This window comes from Neofelis nebulosa, chromosome 16 (genome assembly GCF_028018385.1).
Source record: "Neofelis nebulosa isolate mNeoNeb1 chromosome 16, mNeoNeb1.pri, whole genome shotgun sequence".
Classification (NCBI taxonomy): Eukaryota; Metazoa; Chordata; class Mammalia; order Carnivora; family Felidae; genus Neofelis; species Neofelis nebulosa.
In genome coordinates, this window is record NC_080797.1 from 54,843,789 (window position 1) to 54,867,357 (window position 23,569).

Here is a 23,569-nt window from a genome sequence, read left to right on the forward strand (position 1 = left end):
ATAAATAAAACATTAAAAAAAATTAAAGTTGTTGGAGAAAAACTGCATTAAGCTTTTTGGGAAAGGTATTCATGTTATGTGTATGGGTTTGATATATATAACATATTTTATTTATATATAAAATGTAAATATACACACACCACACAAACGTTTTCTCTGCGGTGGTTGAAATTAACAATGGCTTTGTGTTATGTGTTCATTCATTTGTTCAACAAATGTGTTTTCATCCCACATATTATTTTTTTAATTTTTTTAATGTTTATTTTTGAGAGAGACAGAATACAAGTGGGAGAAAGGCAGAGAGAGAGGGAGACACAGAATCTGAAGCAGGCTCTGGGCTCTGAGCTGTCAGCACAGAGCCTGATGCGGGGCTCAAACTCACAAACCACGAGATCATGACCTGAGCCTAAGTTGGACGCTTAACTGACCGAGCCACCCAGGCACCCCCATCCCACATATTATTTAACTCACTAGCAGCTTTTTTAGTGCCCATGAAGTGCCACAGTGAACAAGCCAGATTCAAACCCTGCTTTTAGAGAACTTGTAGCTTGTTGATGAAGACGGACATTGGACATGATGCAGTAAAGTCAATGTTGCAGAAAAGGAAAGGCAGGGCCTTAGAAGCCTATTACAGGAAGGGTGATCTTGGACGGGGGATTGGGGGGATGTCTGCAGTAAATATTTGTTTTTTTGTAATTGGACTAAAAACAATTTATATATATATTTTAATGAACCCAAGAGTCTCATAGCTAGTTGGTAACAGAAGTGAAAGTAAACCTAAAAGCTTTCTGGTTCCCAGGCAAGTGATTTTTTTTTTTTTTTTAATCCGACACCAATACCCTGGATAATTTGATCATCCCAATCTTGAGTGAAAAACATCCTAAAATGGACAAAGGAGATGCCTGACAGAGATGGCCCCACCATCTCTGTGTCTGTCAGACCAAGGAGGTGTCCCCATTCACACATCAGTGTCAGATAGAGGAGGTCAACATCCACACACCTTTGTCGGACAGAGGAGGAGTATGTGTGTGTCCGTGTGTCTGTGTGCATGCGCCACACAGGACATGAACTGATGGGTGTCTCACCCTCCACCATCTTTGAAGGAGGAGTCTAAACACTGGTCTCAGCAGCCTCACCCTCCCTGCCAGGCTGACCTCTAGCGTGCCCTTTCAACCCACACTGGGAGCCAGGCCCAGGGGAGAACCTCCCAACAGTCAGACTCTCCCACTCCCTGAGAAGTGTTAACCTTGCAGCCCTTACCCCTGCAGACCCCCCTGCCCTGGGGAGGGAGAGGGCAGGGTGCCATCCTCCAAGCACCCAGCTTGGGTGAGCACTGCCCCCGACACGGAGATGTCTCCAGAAGGGTAGTCCTCTCCCTGCCCAGACCTCACATACTGTATTTTGTGCTGACTTCAGGCAACCAAGAGAGGAGGACACAGAGTTAGTTGTACTTTCCAAGTAGCTGGAAACCCTTAATCAATGTTAATTGGATCTAATTAGCATATGTTAATTAATGATATTTACTACAAATTAAAGGTATGAGTGTTCCCAGAGGGTTTCCTGTTCATCCAATTAGTGCCAATTAGTTGCAATTAACACGTGTAAATGAGATTCCATTGAACCCAAAACAAACAGCATAGAATCTCTCAGATTCCCTCTTGCACCTTTTCAGCAGGCCTGGGAGCTGGGGGTGGAGGGTGAGAAGTGAGGATGGCAGTGGGGAGAAAGACCCACCTGCGGCAAGATGCTGACTCTGCGCACCAGGGAGGAGAGAAGGAAGAGCCAAGCAAGCTGCTGGACCAGCCCGGCTGCCCCGAGTGCAGCCTCCTGATGCCTTGACCATGCTCTTGACCATGCCTTGGGCATCTCTGTACCTGCCAGGAGCTAACCCAACGCATAGGCATATAGTAGGTGCTCAGTAAAAATTGGCGGAATGAAAGGTTGGTGCCTTTGCATCAAGGGCTAATATCTTTAGAAATAAAGTTGAAGGATGAATTGATTAGGAAGACATGCGGTGTCCTCTTCTCCATAAGGTCTCCCCAGGGGCTCTACCAAGGAGCAAGATAGTATTTGCCTTGGGGCCCCTGTGTGGCTCAGTTGGTTTCGGCTAAGGTCATGGTCTCATGGGTTCATGAGATTGAGCCCTGCATTGGGCTCTGTGCTAACAGTGCAGAGCCTGCTTGGGATTCTCTATCTCCCTCTCTCTCTGCCCCTTCCTCCCCCCTCCTTCTCTCTCCCTCAAAATAAATAAAGATTTTTTTTTTAAAGATAGTATTTGCCTCTGTAACATCATTTGAATATAATCTGCATAGATCTGCAAAGATATTATGCTACCGCCAGTGTTGCCGTTTCCTCATTTTATTTCCTTTTTGCTTAACCACTATCTGAGGCCCAAACCTCTGGCACAGTGGTAACTGGAAATAAAAACAGCCAAAAAGGGCTCCCATGGACAATGAAATACTACCCCAAATTCTCTACTGCGCAGAACCATCTATGAGACTGTGATGTAAGATAAAGCTCCCAGTAAGTTGTTTATTGCTAACTCACTTTTGATATACCAAACCTTCCCTTAAAGTTGACCTTTATCATTTAAAAATATTTATTAGTCACTGTGTACCAGGGACAATTCGAGGGGCTGGGAATACAACAGTGAACAAATCATCTGTAAACCCCTGCCCCTGTGGAGCCCATATTCCACTGTGTATGTAATCCCTGCCACTTGGGATTTTGATGGATCCAGAGTCAGAAAGACGGGTTCATATCCCAGTTCTGCCTCTCACCAGCTGGGGTGAGGGGAGGGCCGGAGAGTTAATCTATGTGTGCCTCAGTTTATTTATCTGTATCATGGGTATAATAATACCTGTCTATTTTACAGTCATGTTATTGGATAATTAAGCTTCCTCTCTTGTCCCATCTTGGTGGGGTGAGGGCAGAATTTGGAATTAAGCCACAAGGAAGGTAAGAGAGGGAAGCAAAACTCAATCTGAGCCCACAAATCAAAGTCTGACTAAATTATCTCTACATCTGGAGCTCTGCGTCCAGGCTGGCCACAGAAGTCCCTCCCACCTGTGCAGCACATCCTTACAAAAGCTATTGCACAGCCAGCCTCTCACTCGGCACTCTGGACAGGGAGGAAACAGGCTCAGAGAGAAGTACTTCCTCGGTCATATGCAGTTGCTGAGGCTGGAGCCCAGACTCTTGGCTCCTTTTGGCACAATGTCCTTTTTCCATGGCCTTTCTGAGTGATGAAAGGCACGAATGGGGTCCAGAAAGGGTCACTGCGGCTGGCCAGGGGCGGGGACTGACCCACCCCTGCTGGGACAAGACTCCAGGACTCCAGCAGGCCTCCCCTGGGACAGAGACCACAGTACCTGTAGCTTTTGTGTCCCTCCCTCACCATCTCGACTCTGCACTCCCATGGACTCTCAGGCAGGGTGTTTGATCATTTCAAATTGCTTCAGGGCCCCCTCTATAAAGCCAGAGAGTCTGCCTAGATAGTCTCTAAAACCCTTTCAGACCTGCTGTTCTAGGATTCTGGATATCCTCTGAAGAATACAGGTCTCACCTCTGCAGTACAAGCCTCAATTTTCACAGCTGATGGACAACCAAAGCAAGCTGTGATATACCTCTTCCTTCGGGGAGCCCTCTCACCAGTAACAGCCTCGGTCCCCCAATCCCCAGGGCTTTGCCATCACTCTACTTCATCCTCCACCTCCACCCCAACTTTCTTCTGTAGGGTGATGAACCACCAGGCCTCAGAAAAAGTTCTCCCTCTCTCTGATCAAATCCAAAGTCTATTTGGAGGCCCGTGGGAGGGATGGAACTGATTTAGTTTAATGTAAAAAAAAAAAAAAAAAAGAGCATGGGGAGCTTGGGTGTCTCGGTTGGTTGAGTGTCCAACTTCAGGTCAGGTCATGATCTCGTAGTTCATGAGTTTGAGCCCCGAGTCAGGCTCTGTGCTGACAGCTTAGAGCCTGGAACCTGCTTCAGATTCTGTGTCTCCCTCTCTTCCTGACTGCTTGCTTGCTGTCTCTCACTCTCTCTCTCTCTCTCTCTCTCTCTCCCTCCCTCTCAAAAATAAACATTTAAAAAAAAATTTTTAATTAAAAAAAAAAAAAAAGAGCTCAGCTGGGTTATCTTCCAGGAGCGATGTGTGATTGTGGAACAGAAGTCTGCACCAAAGCATCTTGGGGCTCAGTATTTCTTTCCTACCACTGTACCCCACCCCAGGGCCAGTAGGATATGTTGCAGGGAGGGGGGGGGGGGTCTGGAAGCAAGTGGAAAAGACTTTTTTCTGATTGCTCTTCCTTCCAGCAAAAAATAAAAGCAGCACTATTGGATGCCCACCATGTGCCAGGCATAGAGCTAGGACTTCACTCACATTATTTCCACTTAGAGAGGAGGGCATTTGCTGGGTTCATCTCCAGGTGCCCTGGCATCTTGGGCTAGGTCTGGAGAGCTTTGGGACCAATAATCAGCCAAAGTTGGCCATGAAAGCAGAGCAGAAAGGTTGCAGTGAAAGGTGAGGGAGGTGGCTGTGTCCCCACAGCCAGTGTGTGCACGCGCACACAGGCGCAAAAGCACACATGTCCTTCCTTTCTCTTGGCCAGATGGATGCGGGCTTCACTAGTCGACAGAGGATATAGATCCAGGGGAAGAGGCTGCCACTAGAAGTTTGAACGTAAGAAGCCCGAGATGCAGTGAGGTGAATTTTTAGCTTTCAAGGACAAGAATGTTGCCTCTAGACCAGGAGTTCTGGGAGCCCTGGAAACTCTGGCATGAGGAAAAGGGACACAGGCAAAGTGTCTGCTTTTTATCCCACTAATGCCTCTTGAGAAATGATATCTCTCGAAAGCCAAAGTTCCTCCGATGAGGCTTAACATGGCCACTTTGGAAAAAAACCCTCTGCTCCAGGAATGTAACAACAGAAAATAATTAAGGTCTAATAAGGTCAGTGTTCCACCTTAACACCTTTTCAGTTCCAGTTAAAACCTCTACTAATTTGCCAAGAAAAACCAGCCTCACTGGGGTCTTATTATTTGAATCACGTCCTGTCTCTTAATTTAAACGAGAGACTCACATAAGGATTTTTTTTATTTTAAATTACAATGCCGACTTTCTTCCAGTTGATTACGGTATATGACTCTGTTGGAAGGCCATTATTTTTTGCTATGATTTACAAAGCATTTAAAGAGAAATCAATGTAATAAATATTGAAGTATTGTAATAGATAATTCCATATATTTAACCAGAGACACAGCGCAGCCCTGGTCTGGGCATCCGGGAGAGGAGCAGGGGAAAAAATGGAGAGGGAGAGTGACCTGGTATTAACACGGAGAGCGACATCTCCGCCTTTCTCCTGGATTCATTTGCTGGGATTCACCGAGTGCTCTTCTGTACACTGGATGTGGGACCATGGGAATTGTGGGGTGCCCAAGTGATGTCCTCTGGGTGCCACACACTCTGGAGAAATTTCCCTGCAATGGAGAGGACGAAGTGGAGGCCGCCAGAGCCTGTGCAGGGAGCTCTGTGATGGGAAGGGGGTTTGGCAGAGGGAAGAGGCCTCTGGGGAAGGGAGCTGGGACAGACAAGTCAGGAAAGGCCTTCCCTAGCTTCTCCCCTTCCTCCACTCCCCTCCTCAGCATTTCTTCCCTCTCCTTCCTCTTCCTCCTCCCTCTCTGAGCTGAGTGGTCTCTAGACCTCTGGCTGCAGCCAGTGTCTGCCAGCCTCTGAGCTGGCCAAGCTCAGCTCCATGCAAACAACCCGGCATTCACAGCCCAGGAAGCTCACCATGGGGGGAGAGCTGCGAAGGGGGAGATGGCGCCTCAGTCTCCACTGGTCCTCTCGTGCTCACCTCCTGGTACAGACCCTACAGCAAGGAGATGTCCATGCTCCAGGCTCTCTACACGTAAGGAGTCAGATTTTGCAGCTTATTGCATCTCTCCGGGGCGCCAGGCTGGAGCACCGCATCCACAGTGCAGGCCAAGATGACTTCCCTGTCCGGGGCCTACTCTCCCCAGGGACAGGAGCTTTGGTGTCTCTTAAGGGCAAACTTTTTTTTTTAACGCCTATTTATTGAGAAAGAGAGAGACAGAGTGCGAGTAGGGGAGAGGCAGAGAGAGGGAGACACAGAATCCAAAGCAGGCTCCAGGCTCCACACTGGCAGCACAGAGCCTGACTCGAACTCACCAACTGTGAGATCATGACCTGAGCCAAAGTGGGACACTTAACCGACTGAGCCACCCAGACACCCCATTAAAGGCAAACTTTAAGCTGCTTTCCTACCTGCCTCCCTAATCTCAAAAAGTACCCAGGAGCAGTTCCTTTCCAGCTGCCCCCTGCCCCATGGGGAGCCCCCTGCTTCTTCCCATCCTCCAAGGTTGCATATGGCTCACAGGTCTGTTCCCAAAGGGCTCTGCCCCCAGGTTCCTGGCTTGATTCAGAAATTCACAGCCACCAGTGAGGAAAGCACACATGGGGCACCAGCCTCTGGGGTGGCTCCCATAACACACCTCGAGTGCAGACAATATGCTCTGTCTGCAAAGCCATTAGAGTGCCATGGAGGTCTTAATAAAGATTTTGCGGTGTATACACTGCAGGCTTGCGATGGAGCATGGGTAGTGCTCACACACACACGTACACACACGGTTAGCAGATCTCAGAGGAGAAAGATGTATTGTCCCTTGCCTTCCCACCCCAAGCCTGAACCCAAGCCCCGAGTCCCTAGCTCTGGACATTTTCCACCATAAATCCTAGGAGGGGACATGCAGAGGGAAAGGGAGCAGAGAGAGGAGATTTACAGCAAACTTGCTTCCTGACACCTCTTTGGCCCATCCCATAAAATAACAATATCACCAGATAAATCACACAGTGTCTCAGGGGACGTTACCCTTGTCCTTGTGGGGTCTTTGGTGGAAGTCAGTGGGTCATGGTCAGAGGATTCTACCCACCTGTGTTCTCCCTGACAATATCAGTCCTGTACAGGATGGGGGGGGGGGTGTCTCAGATCTAACCCCTGGAGTTTGGTGGGGGGGGGGGGTGTTGAGAATGGGGTGGAGGTTGGAGAGCACTGGCCATCATCATCCAAAATAGAGCATGGCATGAACAAATCCCATCTCAAATTCCTAGCTGTGTGACTTTGGACAAGGTACTTAATGTCTCTGGGCCTTGGTTTATGTCTCTGTAAATGCAGGACATAGAATATCCCTCTGACAGGATATGTGTAAAGATTTACTGAGAACAATATATGTCAAAGTTCCTGGCATGTGCTCAGAATGTGGTTAACTACTATAGTCACAAATGTCTTCCCTCACTTAGGATACAAAACGCCATGGCAGTGTTTCCAGCAGAACAGATCGAATGTCGGCCCTCTCCAGAGAGACATCAGGCTGCCCCCATTCCTTTTTGGCTGTTGTTTCCATGTTAGCCCATGACGTTAGAAAGGCAGGGCTCCCCGTTAACTCACAATGTGACTGTAAGCAAGCTCCTTCTCCTCTCTAGGCCTCAGTTTCCCATCTGTAAAGCGAAGGGATAGGAAACACTTGGTCTTTAAGGCCCTGTCCATCATAACATCATAAAACCCAACAATTAGGACCAATTCCCCAAGAGGAGCAGGCAGGATAGAGGCCACAGGCCGTGAGCCAGCTAAGGTGGGCATGGGCATGAGGACCAGGAAGAAGCAGTCACCATCCTGGGAAGGAAATGAAGGGTCCCACCTGGCTGGTCTTCACAGCCCTGACCATCACAAGCAAGAGACCGTGGATACAGCCCAGGGCACTGATCTGTGGCCTCCTGGGGCTTGCCCTTCAGCCAAAGGGAGGGCTATGCTCCCAGAGGTGGAGCTGGGGGGTGGGGCCCCATCCAGCCTCATCCTGCACACCTGGGGAGACCTGGGCTTTGGCAGCAGGTGCAGCCCCCTAACCCCCCACCCTCCTCCTTCCATGGATCCTCCTCCTTTCCTTTCCTTCCTCTCTCTTCTCCTTCCTATGTCCCCTCTTTCCCTCTCTCACTGTTGCTTCTTAGTTTCATTTTTCCTTCTTTTTCTCCCCCCACTTCATTTCTTCTGTTCTCATCCTCCTCCTGGTCCTCCTGCCGGCTCCTTCCCTCCTTCATTTTCTTCCTTCTGGGTATGTTCCTACAGCCGAGGTGGCCCTATCCTGAGGGCAAGAGTATGTGGGGGGCTGGGGGCCAGGGAGCTGGGAGGGGGCACGCTCTGGCCTGACCACCACCCCCCAGGGTCTCTCCAGACACAGAAGGATCAGGAGTTCACCCGCAGGGCAGCTGTCAGTGGCTCAGGAGACGGATGAGTGAAAGTGTAGGGGGTAGGGAGGCGAAGGTGCTGGGGAGGGAGCCGTCTTCAAATAAAAATGAAAGGAACATGCTGGATGAAATAATGGGGCTGTTTAATAATAAGCCCTGCCCAAGGCACCTCTGCCCCGGGACCCAGCCCTCCTGCCCCTGTCCCCGTCCCTGAAGTTTCCCTTAGCACAGAGGCCCATCAGTGTCCCTGATCCTTTGGGTAGGCCAGAGAGTAGGAGACCCCACACACACAAGTCGCCAGACCCCTGCCCCCTCCCACCCTTTCCCATCTTCCACAGAGGGGCAGCTGGGATTGGGACCCCTGGCAACCTGTTCTCAGAGTGATATCTGGGCAGATTAGCACCCCAAAGCTGGCAGGCCTATTAGGAGGCCTTTGTGGGGGAGGGTGCTGGGGGAAGAGAAGGGGATTTTCCATTCTCCAAGCAACTGGATTACACAGTCAGGGGATCAGGAAAGAACTTGCTGCTTAAGCTGCCTCTTCACAGCCCAGCCTTTGCCCTGGCTCTCCGCCTCCCGCTCTCAGCAGGGATCTGAGCCAGCCTAGCCTTGCCTGCTTTTGACAGGTCTTTTTCGTGACCTGAGTCAGCCTTGAGGGCAAAACCAAGTCTCGTCTCATCTCCCCCCCCCCCACACCCCCCAGAGCTGTGACACCACAGAGGGACTCAAAAGGGGTCAGCTAGCTTGCCACCACCTCCACCAAAGCTCACCTTCCATAAAGACCTCAGGTCTGGAGATGGCTCCAGAGGGTGTGGCTCAGAGAGGTGAGGTAAATTGCTCTGGGTCACACAGCAAATAACGGGCAACCAAGATGGTTTCCTGACTCTGGCAGGATTTATGGGAGCACATTCTCTGTGAACTGAGCCAGGACTATGCCAGGGACCAGAGGAGCCCTAGACTCTGATGTTCTCTCTTATTAGAAAAGATGTTTGCTCATGAACTTTCCTGAGTCCCACCATGAGCTTTAGAGAGAAGGGAGCCCTGTTGCCATTTGGTCACGAGGACCAGACCAAACCAGGTGGTGGAGGGGAGAGGAGGGGGGAAGGAGATTAGGTGCAAAGAACCCAAAGTCTTAAGGTCTAGTCCCGGCCTTACCACTAACTTGCTGTGTGACCTTAGGCAAACCACCTCCCCTCTCTGAGCTTCAGTTTGTCTTCTCTGCCAAATGGAGATCACATCTCTTTCAAGATTGTTTTGAAGGTACTGGAAGAGCATTGGGCTTAGCACCTGGTATAAACTAGCTGCTCCAAATAATGGTGGAAGCAGAATTTTATTTCCTTTGCCCAGAGCTGTGTGGGGGAGTGGTCCCCCAAACAAGAGGCTCGACTGCACATTCAAGCAACTGGTTCTTCCCACCGGGAGGGCAAATCCATCATGTTCAGCAAACTATCGCCCACCCCTTGTAAGGTTATTGGGGGGTCATGCCCCCACACCCTGTGTCCACTTTCTAGAAAGAGACCCAAAGCTCCCTACCCTAGCTCCATGTGGCACTTAGAGGCCTTTTGCTGACAAAGGGTCATCTCTGACCTTCCTAATGGCCTATGTTCTTTCCAGCCAGAAAATTCTATGATCCTGTGACCCCTAAAAGCCCTGTCCTGCTAATGGTTTTATGATCTTCCCTAGGCATCCTCTCTGTGCCCTCCCTAACCCCCAATCCCCTTTCAGTAGGTCCTAGTCAAAATAAACAACATTTATGACCAGAGCAGGATTCAAGGTCTGCATTGCAAACAAATGTGGAGTCCTTTGAAGGCGCCTGGGGAATCCATCACATCCTGGGGTGTGATGCTCCCCAGGCCCAAGGGGAGATGGGCCCTGGGAAGGGGCACAGGCGTGGGAAGCTGGGCTCTGGCCCTAGATTTAGAATCTGAGGATCTTGTGCTGTGTCTGGGGCTCCCTCCTTAGCACCAGGCCTGCCCTCCGTGCAAGGGAAGTGAGGGAAGAGGAGGAAGGGGAGCACGGCCCAAGGTGTCTGCTGTGATCAGCCACCTTTTCCGCCCTACGTGCAGGCCTCTCTGGGAGCCAAGACCCGACCTGGCATGTCATCGGTGGGGGAAAGGGGACAAAATGAAAGAGAGGGGAAAAAATAAAGAGGGAAATGGAGAAATCGTTAGCAAGCACGGAGGAGAGGCTTCGAGCTGAACCCACAGAGGCCTCAGGCCCCAACATGAGCTGCAGGGCCCATGTGGATAGTGAGGCAACAGTAGCCACACTGGAATGTCCCTAAAGAAAACTAGTCCAAATGCCTTCAAGAGAAAACCCAGCCTAGCCTTCTTCGTGAGCCAGCCAGCAGAGCTGAAGAGAGAGAGGGGGAGAGTGGGAGAGAGAGAGAGAGAGAACGAGCCAGTTCTGAGTTTCTCTGGGAGGGGCCCAAACATCAACTTTGGGGAGTGCCAGCACTGAGGGAGAAGTGGAGGCCCCCCATCTGGAATGAACCCTCCCCCTCCCCCATCCCCAAGTGAAAGGCAGAGCCCCTGCCCCTACTCTCCTTAGCATCCCCACCTTGAGAAAGCATCCCCACCTTGAGAAAGTGGCAGCCCACTTGTCCTGGCTGTGCTTTCCACCTGCCATGTGGGTGAGGCGCCCCAGCTGGGCTCAGCCTCCTCTGACAGGTACGGCTGCGAGCAGATTTGTTTTCAAGGGGGGACTGGCTCTGCCTGGGGAACGGTTGTTGGAGAATATTAAGGTAGGATTCCCAAAGGCCCAAGTCTGAGCGCAGCTTTCTAGGACACGCAGCTCAAGGCTTTCTTCAGCCACCTCACCAGCCTCCAGAACTGGGGCACGGGCCGAGGGGCTGCTATTCTCTGACTCCGGGCTGGGGGAGGGAGAAAACTTTCCCCCCGGGGGGCCTGTGCCTTGTCATTTACCCTGCTAAAAATACGGTGCTGCTGGACAGGTTGGGTGGGGAGCTAGACATGAAGTATGTGCAGGTAGCAAGGTATCTATCACAGTTATCATGCACCCACTTATAGCATCTGCGAATATGGCGTATAATTAATGTTTGATGAGTGAGAGAGTCTGAGAGATGGAAGATTGGAACAAAGATGGAGGGAAACAAAGAGACAACTGGAAACACGGGCATGAGTTTTTATAGGATAAATACAGTTTGTTCAAAAACGATCCTCTTCCGGAACTGAAAGATGAATGACTTTAATGGCTTTGTATGATCTCAAGCAAGTGAATTAGAATTTTCAGCAGAGTACCCTGGTGCCCAGCATGGTGCTTTATATATAAAAGTTCCCTCTATAGTGCAGAGTTTTGGGGCGAGACAGGTCTTAGAGAGTATCTAGGCCAGTGGGTCTCAACATTGGTTGAATATAGAATCACCTGGGGTGCTTTTAAAAAAATAAGATGCTGGGGCGCCTGGGTGGCGCAGTCGGTTAAGCGTCCGACTTCAGCCAGGTCACGATCTCGCGGTCCGTGAGTTCGAGCCCCGCGTCAGGCTCTGGGCTGATGGCTCGGAGCCTGGAGCCTGTTTCCGATTCTGTGTCTCCCTCTCTCTCTGCCCCTCCCCCATTCATGCTCTGTCTCTCTCTCTCTGTCCCAAAAATAAATTAAAAAAACGTTGAAAAAAAAAAATAAGATGCTGGGCACCTACCTCCGGAGATTCTGATCTAATTGGTCTGAGATGGAACCCAGGTGTCTGTATTTTTTTTAAAAAAAAGCTCCCTAGGGCGCCTGGGTGGCGCAGTCGGTTAAGCGTCCGACTTCAGCCAGGTCACGATCTCGCTGTCCGTGAGTTCGAGCCCCGCGTCAGGCTCTGGGCTGATGGCTCGGAGCCTGGAGCCTGTTTCTGATTCTGTGTCTCCCTCTCTCTGCCCCTCCCCCGTTCATGCTCTGTCTCTCTCTGTCCCAAAAATAAATAAAAAACGTTGAAAAAAAAAAAAAAAAGAAATGTTTAAAAAAAAAAAGCTCCCCAGATGATTCTATTGTGTACCTGGGGCTGAAAGCCACTGGTCTGGGCCAACACTTCACTTTCCAGAGGCAGAAGATGAGGCCCAGAGAGCAGGTTACCTAAGCTCACACAGATAACTGGCAGCAGAAACAGGCCCCCAGAGGCCACTCAGGTGTCCTGACATTAAATGAGTGAATAAAAGATTGATCCCCTTTTGGAGGCATCTCTGTCTGCAGAGACAAACTACCCGACCCTCTTCTCCTATCCCCCACAGTTTCATACTATTTTCCTCAGAGGCCAGGCACGCTGGCATCTTGACCCTGTTCCTCTGGCCTTCCATTCTGAAGGCCTCAGGGCTCATACAGGGCAAACGACCAATTCAAATAGCGTCCTCCCTGTCTGGAACCTCCAAGAATAACAGGGCAGCTGTTACACCATGGTTGTATGGGGTGTCCTCAGTGTATACCCCAGAGCAGGGGCGTGTGTGTGTACAAATGTGCACAGGTGCACAGAGGCACGCTGATGTAGTCTTCTCCTGCGTGTGGGCACTCATTCTTCTCGGTTCATGAGAATCTGCATTGATAATGCTTACCTGTGTACATATCAATGCCCACATATGGGATGGTCTGCGTGTTCATATCAGCATCTGTCTATGCAGCAGCATGGGAGAACACACGTGTGAATGTACCAAAGATTCTAAAACGCTGGTATATGTGTCCATTATTGTGTACAAGTGCATACAGCTGGATCTACACTTATAGGATCGACATTGACACTTACCCGTGGAGGCCCGTATATGACAGTATGTGCGTGGCTGGCTGGCCACGTGAATATGTGTTCCTGGCAGTCTGTGTGTGCAGAGAAGAGGTTTCTGCCGCTCCCATCACATTTCTTCTAAGTAATCATTAGGAAATATATGTGTTGGAAAACTCTATCTTTCATGGTTAAATATATCTCGGCATACATAAATGAAACATGATATTGTGCCAGCTGAGATGCTACACATTAACATTGTTTATCACTGATAGAATTAAATAACCCATGCAAGGCCCTGGTAGCATTTCTTACGATTTTATTTAACACTGTTTTGGCCAAGCAGCATTTGGCAAATGCCAACCTATACACTGTAGATTACCGCAGCCAATGCGTAATTTGTAGGAGATCTATCATATACAACACACAAGAAGTACAACAGAGGAGCGTCCTCTAACGTTCTGACTCTCCCTACCTTTCTTTGAGTTCAACTTCCTCTCCTTCTTTCCCCAAACCTGATTAAGACCCATCCCTTCACACTTCCCTAGGAGGTCTCTGCAGTTGCAATAAGGACAGATAACATGGAGGGTGAGGATTTGGGGTAGGGGAAGAGATAACATTCTAAGACCAGGTCTTTGGAATGTTTCTGCTCCTCCCTGGGTTTGTCAGAGGCTGACAGCCCCAAGCCCCAGTATGTGTTAAAACAGGGAGACCAAAGGAAGCATTTTTATAGGTTTTGCAGACCCTCGGGTTGACTGGCAAAGTTATTCATCCAGAATGAGTAAAAAGAGCACAGAACTTATCAAATTAGTAGTAAATCCTTCATTAAAAGATTCACAGAAATGGCTCCCTGCTGCTTTTTTAAGGGGAAGCTGTATCGTCCCTTGAGCCCAAATGAGAACAACCTCGCCCGTAGTCACAGGCCTGCCCAGCTCACCTCTCAGAATGTGTGCCGACCCATGGCCTAGGCTGTTGGCTAAATTATGAATGGCCTGGGAGGAAAGAAAATTCAAGAGCTGGGAAGGCTGGGGGTCTTCATCTGCAAGTCCAAACTGGAACGTGAACGAGAAAATGGCAGAACCACAAATGAGGCTCATACAAGCCAGAAATGCACGGTACCAGCCAGTAGGCAGCGAAAAGAGATTGCATTTACTTCTCGAAGATTACGAATAAATGGAACTTCTAGGTCTTTCCACAACTTGCAAAGGACTTCTTAATCTCCCAGCAACCAGGGCCAAGGTCCCACATGGAACCCAAAAACCCTGCTCTGTTGTATCTGTTTACCATCCCTGGGCTTCATTTTAGCATGGCAGTACTAAGACTGAGCCAAGGAACTCCCTCCACCTGTCTTCCTGTGTTCTAAGTTTCTCTAACTTCTCCCCTACTGAGATCCCCAAGGCCTCTGAGATAAACAGAGCCCAATGTAGTTTGAACAGCAATTCACCCAGCCCCGTTCCCCAAATCCTCTGCCACCCCCAATGAAGAAGTCATCAGAACTATCTTTCCAGATAGCCCCCGGCCCCTCTCCACCAAGCAGGGATATCAGCCAACCTCTTTGGGGGACAGCTGAAGGCCAGCACCAAAAAAGTATCGTATCGTCTTCACACCGCTGAAGTCAGGAAGTGGGCTTTCCGGAGGCTGGTGCCGTGGGCTGTCTCCTGAGTAAATACAGAAAAAAAAGTTTCCTAACGTTTGGATTTAGAAGTAGGAATGGTGAAAAGCACCCATCAACGTATGCGCCTCTCTGCAACACACACACACTCTCTCTCTCTCTCTCTCTCTCTCTCTCTCATACACACGCCCTGTCCATGCAGACAAATCATGAATCATCTCCGTGGCTGAACATTTTAGCGTTCAACAATATTCTTGGAGGCCCGAGGTTTTCAGGCAAATCCCAGGTCTGTGCACAAGGACACTGCATAAATCCCTCCCCTTATGAAAGGCCAGTCTGAGCAGATGGGGACCAGTCCTAAGTAAACTGTGGAGCCCTCCCTCCGTCCACCTCAGGAGGAACGGCAGGGGGGCTGGCCCTACCAGCCCAGAGAGTGAGAGTGGCAGGAGCTGCTCATTCTGGGATTCTGGGACTAACGTTAGCATCCCCAACTTATCTCTCTGAGGGAGGCATCCGTTAGACCACACAATCCTCCCTCCCCTCTCACAAGGGGAAATCAGATCGTGGAAGTCAGATTGGAGAAGGCCGCTGCAGACCAAGCGGTGGCCAGAGTTGAGAAAGCAAACATGAGCATTGGCGAGAGAGCGGGGGTGGGGGGGGCGGGTAGGAGGAGGTAAGAGGCAAAAGGGGCCCCTCATACCCAATCGCTCTCCATGCTGAGTGTGGGGAAGTAACCTCACAGCAACTCGACTTTCTGAGAACCTGCTTCATTAATATTTATTAAACAAGAGATTTTCTTTTTTTTTTTTTTTTAAGAAAAAGGAAAGGCCAAATAATTAAACACTCAGTGGAGGTAGAGGATTCCTCCGCTCTGTTCTCTGTCGGCCCCCACCCCACCCCCCCACCCTCCAGCCTAGGCCAAATATGTGCACTGCTCCGTCTACCTCCCCAGCCCTACCCATCTCCCCAGGTGTGTCAAGAAGACATGAGGCAGGTGGATGGAGAGAGAGACAGACCCGGGCACCCCAGGTGCTCACCAGGAAATGCATGGACTGTGAAATTACACCAGGGCTGGACAACTTACCACCACACTGGAACCCTTGGGATACTGAAATAATTAACTTGCTAATCAGCTACACCTTGCTCTTCCCTTTCTTCCTGGAAAAAACCATCGCAGATCGCCTTCACATCAGGTTCCTATGTCAGTCACTTGGAGACAAATGATGCTTTAGAAGAAATATACTCTCTGCCTCCGTGTGGACTGACATGCGTCATACGAAGTCAGGCCTCCTCTTCTTCCCCACCCCTTCCGACCAGGCCTGGGGGGCACACAGAGACAGAATGTTTCTGGAGGTGCCGGGTTTTTTTCTGTCCATGCCACAGAGCTTTTCCATCTCCGCTAAGCTTTCTCGCTTTCAGCCCTCTTTAGCCTGCTTGCTGGCGCTAAACAGCCAAGATCCATGTGGAGAAAAGAGGATTGATTAGAATCGTATAATAATCCCTGGCATTCGTCCAGCTTTAGCGTTTACAAAATGTTTTCACACATTATCTCATTCGGTCGATGCTGGAAGGAACCTTAGCAATCACTTAGCCCAATACATATGGGGAAACTGAGGCCCAGAAAGGCTAAATGCCTTCCCCAAAGGCCACAGCTCAGGACAGTGTGGCTGGGTCCCCCATGTTCATTGTCTAGAGATCCAAAGCCGCCTCTCATCCCCCTTGCAAAGAGGAAAAGAGCATGATCTCCTTTCTGTGCCACAGTGGTTATAGACCAAGATATTTAAAAAAAAAAAAAATTGGAAAAGTAGGACCTGAGAATGAATAAAAGCAACTCTTGTAAAAAATGGTTTGGGGGGTTGGAAGTAGGGAGACTAGTCCAAGTCCTGAATGGCACATGTACATTAACACACCTCCCTATCTCTCTTTGTCCCCTCACCTCCCCCTTCTCTCTGGTTCAAAAATACGAACATGAACGTTATGCAGTTTGGGATCTAAGGCTTAATTCGAGCCACAGGTCCCAGGTGGGGGGAGCTGCAGGGAGTGGGGCACTTTTCTTGGATTGAAACCTGGCATCCCCACCCTCTGGATTCGCAGCATGACGGGCTCATGTGTGCATATGTGTGTCCACCCAAGACATTGGATTTAGCGGTGAAAAACAGGCATCTTGATCCTTTCACAGATCAGATGATTTGCAAATTAATAGCTCTTTCCCCCTAAGGCTCTGAGGAGGTGGAAAAAAGATTTCTGATGAACAGGGGGAAGAAAAAGGTGGAAAAATATAAAACGGGGAAAGGAAGCACAATGACAGTGGATTCTGGAGGAAGACACTGCCTCGCGAACGGCACATGTGCGTTTGGATGTGGGTCTCTGCTTTTCCACAGGGCCACCTTGCTCCCGTGGCCCCAGCCTGTCGGAAGGGAAGCAGCTCCTTTGTGTGTTCATTTATTTCTAAGCCCAACTCTTTTCCCTCTAAAACTCCTTCTTCTCCCTGTTGAGCTGACCATGCTTCTGGATTTATGAAGAGAGATGTTTTAGCAGAAATCCCCCAGAGTGTCCCATCAGCCCTAAATCCCAGGCCCGCTCACCCCCCCAAGACCCCATGACACACAGCATGCCAACACGGCTTCCTCTTGCCTATGCATTAGCCATCCATTGTGGCAACCTGACATCTCTCACACATAAAACCGTAAGAGAGAAATAAAATATCTGTCTCTTGGCGAAAATAAAGCTTTGCCTCCCTCCTGATGTATAGGATATAAAATAAAGCCGCGGCTCCAATAGTGGCTTTTCCTTATGCCGGAGTTGCCTTAGCACACACGGAGACAATGAAGACGGATGGTTTGGGACGAGGCCCAGCCTCCTGGGGCCGCCTTCACCCTTTTTTATTAGTGTGTCTCCCCCCCACACCCCACCCCCGCCTTTTTCTTTCTTCCTTCACTTTCTTTTCTTCCTGATTTGGATTTGCCTTTTATATGCCCTTCTCTTTCTTTCCTCTGGAACTTTATTCCTCTTGTTCACTTTCTTTCTAAAGCATGACAGAGACAGGGAGAGAAGAGCCAAGTTTCTCACCTCCTCAGACATGCCCACCATCTCTCCCACCTCCCCCTTCCCAGACCCCCAGCTCTCTCAGGACTGCCAGCCCCTATGACGAATTTTGCTGTTACTGCTTGGGGATTTGCTTTGGTCAAATGTACAAATGTTCCCAAGGGACAATTAAGAATGTGTTTAGTGGGGGAGGGGGAAGTGAATTTTTTTTTTCATGGGGAGCTGCCCTTCCCTGCTCCTTCTTCTCCCTAGGCTAAGCAGGTTATGGATCTCAGCAATTAATTATTTATTTAGCCCCTGAGGAGGGCTGCCACCTCAATGGGGTGAGAGTTGACATTCACCTCCCAAACCCAAGCCTCAAAGCTGCATCACCAAACAGACTATGGGCCCCGGGCCCCTTCTGGCCAACTCCACTATCAAGGGGTTGATCTAAGTCCAATACTCTCTTCACTGCCTCCTCCCCCAACCCTGAGAACTGAGGGTGCTATAGGAGAAATTAAGAGGGGCCCCTCCCCATGCTCACACACTGATGGAACTGTTCCCCTCACAGTCACTGAGACATGGTCATCTGCCTGCCTTCCCACACACTTGACGCTCTCTCCCATGGTGCACGGTGTCTACCTTTTTTTTCTACTCTGTCCCCAGAGGCCTCATTCTTGCCAGGTGCACTGCTCTCCCCTGGGCTTCTGTGTCTCTCCACCTGTGTCTGAATGAGTTTGGTTCTAGAAGCTTCTTCCTATCCTAGCCCCGACCTCAACTCTCCTGCCGGTCTCCCTCCATCTACCCAAGGCTGCTTCCCAGCCCATTCAAAACTTCCACCTGCTCTACTAAGAGCTGCAGGACACAACCCAGGCTCTGGGGAAGACAAAGTCATGACAGAGAGAATGCAGGGCCTGGGCTTCTGGGGGAACAGTGGGGCAGGGGGAGCCTTGGTGTTGCCTAAAGGTAGGAAATGTCCGGCAGAGGTGTAAGTGGGTGGCTTTCAGCCTGAGATTGATGAAGGGCTTCAGCGCATATGTGGACGACTCCTGGCCATCCCTAATAGGAGGAGATTTTCATTAATGCAAACATGGAGAGACTGGTGAGGCAGCAACATCTATTGAACTCTGCCCCCACGGAGGGAGGATTTCGAGCTGCCAAGTCCAGAAAGAATTCAATCCCAGTCCCAAACGTAGTTAGCTTTGGGGGTCCCCCCTCTTTGATATCTCTCCAGATGTCGGCACTGACCACCACCATTAGGTAAGGGGAGAGAGTCAATTAGTGAGAGGATTAATTACTCTGCGGCGCGAGCCCCGTTTGTCTTCCTTACCGGGTGTGAGTGTGTGTTCAGACACAGGAACACGGGCACGCACCCAAATACACATTGTTGTCACGCCGCTTAGACGTTTTATTTATTTGTTGGATTCCTGCCCAGAGCCGCTCACACGCTTTTCCACGGGCGCTGAGTCGCCCACCAAACACTCTGCCTCCTTTTCTCCCGCCTACCAGCGCGACTGTCACACACCCTCGCACCCTCGAGTCCCGCCAGATGTCCCCCCCAGCACCTGCGCGTGCTCGGCTGCGCACCTCTCCCTGCCCGCCGCTTTTTTTATGTCGCCTGGGTGTGGGTGTCTTTTTGGGTCTCTTCTCTTTTCCTCTGCTCCTCCCAGCATTGCCACCAGCGCCCCTTCCCTCCTTTTATCCCTGCATGCGTTTCCGCATTGCTTTTCTTTTCCCTAGTTTTCTGTCCTTATTCCCTCTCTCTGTCCCTCTTCACTCACTTCTGTCCCTCTCTCTCTCCCCTCCGTGACTATCAACGACCGGTCTTTGCTCCGCGGCGCTGCCTTCCATCTGAGATCGCCACGCTTGACCTTGCCCGCCCCACCCCCCAGCCCCGGCCGAGGGTACCCCCCCTCCCCAGCCATCGTGGGAAGCCAGCCTTGTTTACCCAGCCAGAGCGCTCACACTGTGAAGCCCCGGCCGGATGCTGCCCTTTCCCGGCCCCGCGGTCCCCCACCCTCTCCCATCCCCAACTTGGAAGCCACCGCTGGGGCAAAGTGCACAGCAATCCAAGGTGACAAGCCCCAACCCCAAATTTCTCACCTTCAGCAGTGCCCTGGCTCAGGGATCTCGGGCAAACCCCCTAACTTGGCTCTCTTTCCTGGGGAAAAAGAAGCTAAAACCAATCCCCCTCCTACTATGCAGTTCAGGGGAGATAGTGATATAAACTGTAAAGTGGTGCACACACGTAGATCATCACCAGGAGTGAGTGATGGAGTGAGATTAGGACAACCTGAGTCAGGAGCAAAGGGAAAGGAGAGAGCTGGAGAAGTAGGATCAGATCCAAGGGCCCTGGGCCAAAGTTTCCCGTGCCCATCCGCGACATCCTACCGGGTCTGTGCGCAGTTTGTGCGGCCTCCCGGACCACTCAAGACGACCCGCTCGCTCTCTCCTCTCTCTGCCTGCACCGGCGAGGCTGGTTGCGCCCCACTCCTACCGCCCCGCAAAGTTAACCGCCTAGAGTCCGCTCCGCCCCAAGCGCCTCCTTTCACGGCCTCGCCGCCCTTTTCTGGGGCTGGTGGGCTGCACAGTGAGTGAGTGGGCGAGGAGGGAAGCGGCCAGGGGCGGGCGCGGCTCTCGATCTACAGCAGCTGACCGTGCGGGGCAGGCTTGGGTTCTTGGGCCGCGCAAGCCACTCGAGAACGTCAGGGAGCCAGGCGATCTAGGGCTTGGAACCACGGAGGTCGCGGGAGGAAAGCGGACTGCAAGAGAGGACGCCTTCAACCCTCTCAAACTGCAGGGCGGCTGGGGAGGGCTAGCAGAACCCCCTCCAACCCCAGCTCCCCAGCAGGGTCCGGCCTCTCGGACTGATCCTCAAGGCGCTTCTCAGAAGGGAGACTGGAACTGTGAAAGGCGCTTCCTGGCCCCTCTGGGGCCTTTTCCAAGAAAGCCTGGGGATGAAGTGGAGAGGATTATTCCGCTGCCACCGAGCGAAAACTCCGCCTCGAAACTGACTCTCACAGCACCAGCGCAGAGTTTACAGGCCCTGGGGCGGTGTGCGTGGTTGTGGTTCTGTGCGACTTGGAGGTCCTGGCGTAGGAAAGCGCTGTGTACTTCAGGACGCTGGCAGGAAGTGTGGCGGTGAGAGTAAGGAGGGGAGGTTGGCGCTCTTCACGGAGCAGCCATTGGTTTAAATACAGAGCTGGGCTGCGAGCCTTCAGAAGCGGCTAATTTGGAAAGCTGGGTCCGTTTTCTGTCCATGTCTATACGACTAAATACGTTTTAAAATAAAAGCTCAATGGAAACGAAAAAAAAAAACCGCATTAATACAGAGTGCTGTCGCCACGAAGGCATTAAATCGGGACTAGAATCAGGAGCCAAGAGGCGCGCCTAGAGTTGCGCTGCCGGACTCTGTGGTAGCCGCCAGGGCTGGTTCCCGCAGACCTGTTTAGTGAACCATCTGGACACAGGGACAAACAGAGCCTGATGCCCCAGAGCCTGCATCCTGTCCTCGTCCTCTCAACTCCCCTACCGCGTTGGTCCCCAGCAGGGAGGGGCCCTCTTCCCCCCGCCTATGCCGATGTCCCTAGATCCCTGCACCCCTAAACGGGTGGAGCAACCCCCTGCTGTCCACTCGAAGGGAGACAGCGGGCCTTGGGTTCAGGAAGGGCCGGCAGCCGGGTCCAGCTGTCTCCCCGTAGGTCCCTGTCGACCGCCCTCCACCCCCGCGGCCCCTCTGCTTTGCATGAGAAGGAGCCCAGCTGGGACGGGGGCGGGGGTGGAGCCACTCGGGACTCCGAGGCTTTAGATTCCAGAAAGGGGCGGTTTGGTCGAGGGCGCTGCGGCGAGAACCAGGACAGCTGGGGGGGGGGGGGGGAGCGTGGGTATGGCTCGACTGGACCAGCCCCTCCCCGCGGGCCCCATCCAACCCAGCGGGCTGGGGAGGCACCTCGGGCTCCAAGGGGAGGAAATGGGGACCCCTGAGCCAAGCAGCTCCTAGCGCCTCCGCACGTGCTGGAGCACTGGGTGCGAATCGGCTTGTCCCGCTGGGTCTGCCCCAGGAGCACGAAAACCCAGTCGGATCTCGCGAAGCTGGGCTGCCGGGTTAGAGAACTGCTCTCCCTTCTTACCCCTCCCCTGAGCCGGGCCCTGAGAGAGGCCCACGGGGGGGGGGGGGGGTCTTGATTAGAGAGAGATAACCAGCCCCAACACCGCCTTCCCTGCATCCGGGAGCCCCAGCCCAGGTGTGTGTGGAGGGGCTGTCGAGAAGCTGTTAGAGGCCCGGCAACCAGAGGTCAGGATGCGCGGAGCGCCAAAAAGGCGCACACCGCCTCGGCTTTGGCTCCTGATGAAAAGGTGAAGCAGGAGGCAAGGTGGAGGCTGACGGCGGCCTCGAGATTGCAGGGTGGTGTGGGCAGAAGCTCGAAGGCAGAGAAGGGGCGTGGGCGGAGCCCTAAAACTCCACTCCCACAGAGCGCAAACCAAATTCGCTGTAGCGTCTACCCGGTTCGTCCGAAGAGGGTATTCGGTTTGCTGGGACCTGGATCCCAGGCCCGCTCAGGTTCGTTGTAATTGCGTTTCAGCGCGCATTTCCCCCAACTTAGTCCCCGGCCGCTGTGTGGAATCTCTGAGTCCCACACCACTAGTGGGATCGAAAGGCCAATTCCAAAATGCCAACTAGACCTGGCTGGCTGCCCGTCCTTATTTTCTTCCACGGTAGGACTGAATGCGTCTTCTTAGCACCCCCCCCCAACAAAACAAAACAAAACAAAACAAAAACAAAAACAAAAACAAAAAACGAGGAGCAAAAACAGGACTGCCCAGCCCTGACACCTTCAGACCTCAGGAGAAATCCCGGTTTGGCACAGAAGTAGTGCTGTCGGAAAGGAATTTGGAATTTGACTGATCTAGGCCAGGGAAATAGAGTGACTCTTGGAGGCTGAGGTTCCCAGGACCCGCACCTGAACCCCACATTTGGAATAACCGGCCCCGGGGCAGTGGTCCCGAGGGTCATATTCGGAATTCGGGAAGGAAGGGCTCCCTGAAGAGTGAACTACAGGGGGTGTGGTCTGCGGTGGTCTCGGGAAGCTGTGGCAAGCCCAGAGCCTGGAACGGGGGAGGAGGGGAGCCGGGCCCACTCTGCCCTCATGCTGCACACCCGAATCCATTGCAGCCTCTCAGTGCAGCTCCAGACGGAGCTTCCCGCTGCCATACCACCACCCACCAGCCGCCACTGATGCCCTGCGGTTTCCCGCCTAGTCGTTTGTTTTTTGTATGTAAAAGGTGTCTCCGGATCACAGTTTTCTCACAACTTCTCGCCTGGGTTGCAACTCCTCACCCGAGGCGCTTCCCCACCCACTCCTTTCCCCCTCCCGGGCGCCGCGCCTCCGGTCTCCCCCGCCCCCACCAGGAAACCGCCGGAATCAACTTTCCAAGACCGCGCTGCGGGCAACAGACACCCAGATCTCCGGGAGACCAAGACCCGTGGACTCTGGATGCACTGGGGGAAGAGGCACTGGAGGGACTGGAGGAGAAGATTCTGCTGCCAAACGCCCTCCCTCCCCCACTCCCCCAAAGACGCGCGCTCTGCCCGGGACAAACTTCTAGGCCAAGAAAGCGAGAAGGGGGGAGAGAGAGAGAGAGAGAGAGAGAGAGAGAGAGAGAGGAAGAAAACCCAACACCCGCTGAACTGCAAAGTCAAACAGTGCACCAGGGCCGCCGGGGCTCCCGGACCCAGCTGCACCCCAACCTTCAACAAGGCTCAACCTTAGATTAATCCCACCTTCCAATTGTAGTCTACCCTCCGCCTGCTCCTACTCCCGCGCTCTCAGTCCTTCCCATCGAAACCGAGGCCTTACCGGAGCAGGAGGGGCTCGGGCACCTCGCTGCCCGCCGCCCGCACCGCGCCCGGCCGCGGATGCGGCCGCCACTGATCCTCTAAACGCGGTCTCCCGGCACTCTCCCCGGCCGGG

General features: G+C 52.0%; 2 long non-coding RNA genes across 2 annotated transcripts; both read right to left on the bottom strand.

Moving 5' to 3' along the window:
• Positions 1-5,076: 5,076 nt before the first annotated feature.
• Positions 5,077-6,955, bottom strand: LOC131497583 (uncharacterized). The gene is made up of 2 exons (XR_009255035.1): positions 5,791-6,955; positions 5,077-5,477 (listed from the first exon to the last, which is right to left on the bottom strand). It is a non-coding gene; the product is annotated as an uncharacterized LOC131497583 (long non-coding RNA).
• Positions 6,956-13,263: 6,308 nt separating this feature from the next.
• On the bottom strand, positions 13,264-23,551 carry LOC131497474 (uncharacterized). Its single transcript, XR_009254983.1, has 2 exons — positions 23,456-23,551; positions 13,264-14,619 (listed from the first exon to the last, which is right to left on the bottom strand). It is a non-coding gene; the product is annotated as an uncharacterized LOC131497474 (long non-coding RNA).
• Positions 23,552-23,569: the final 18 nt, after the last annotated feature.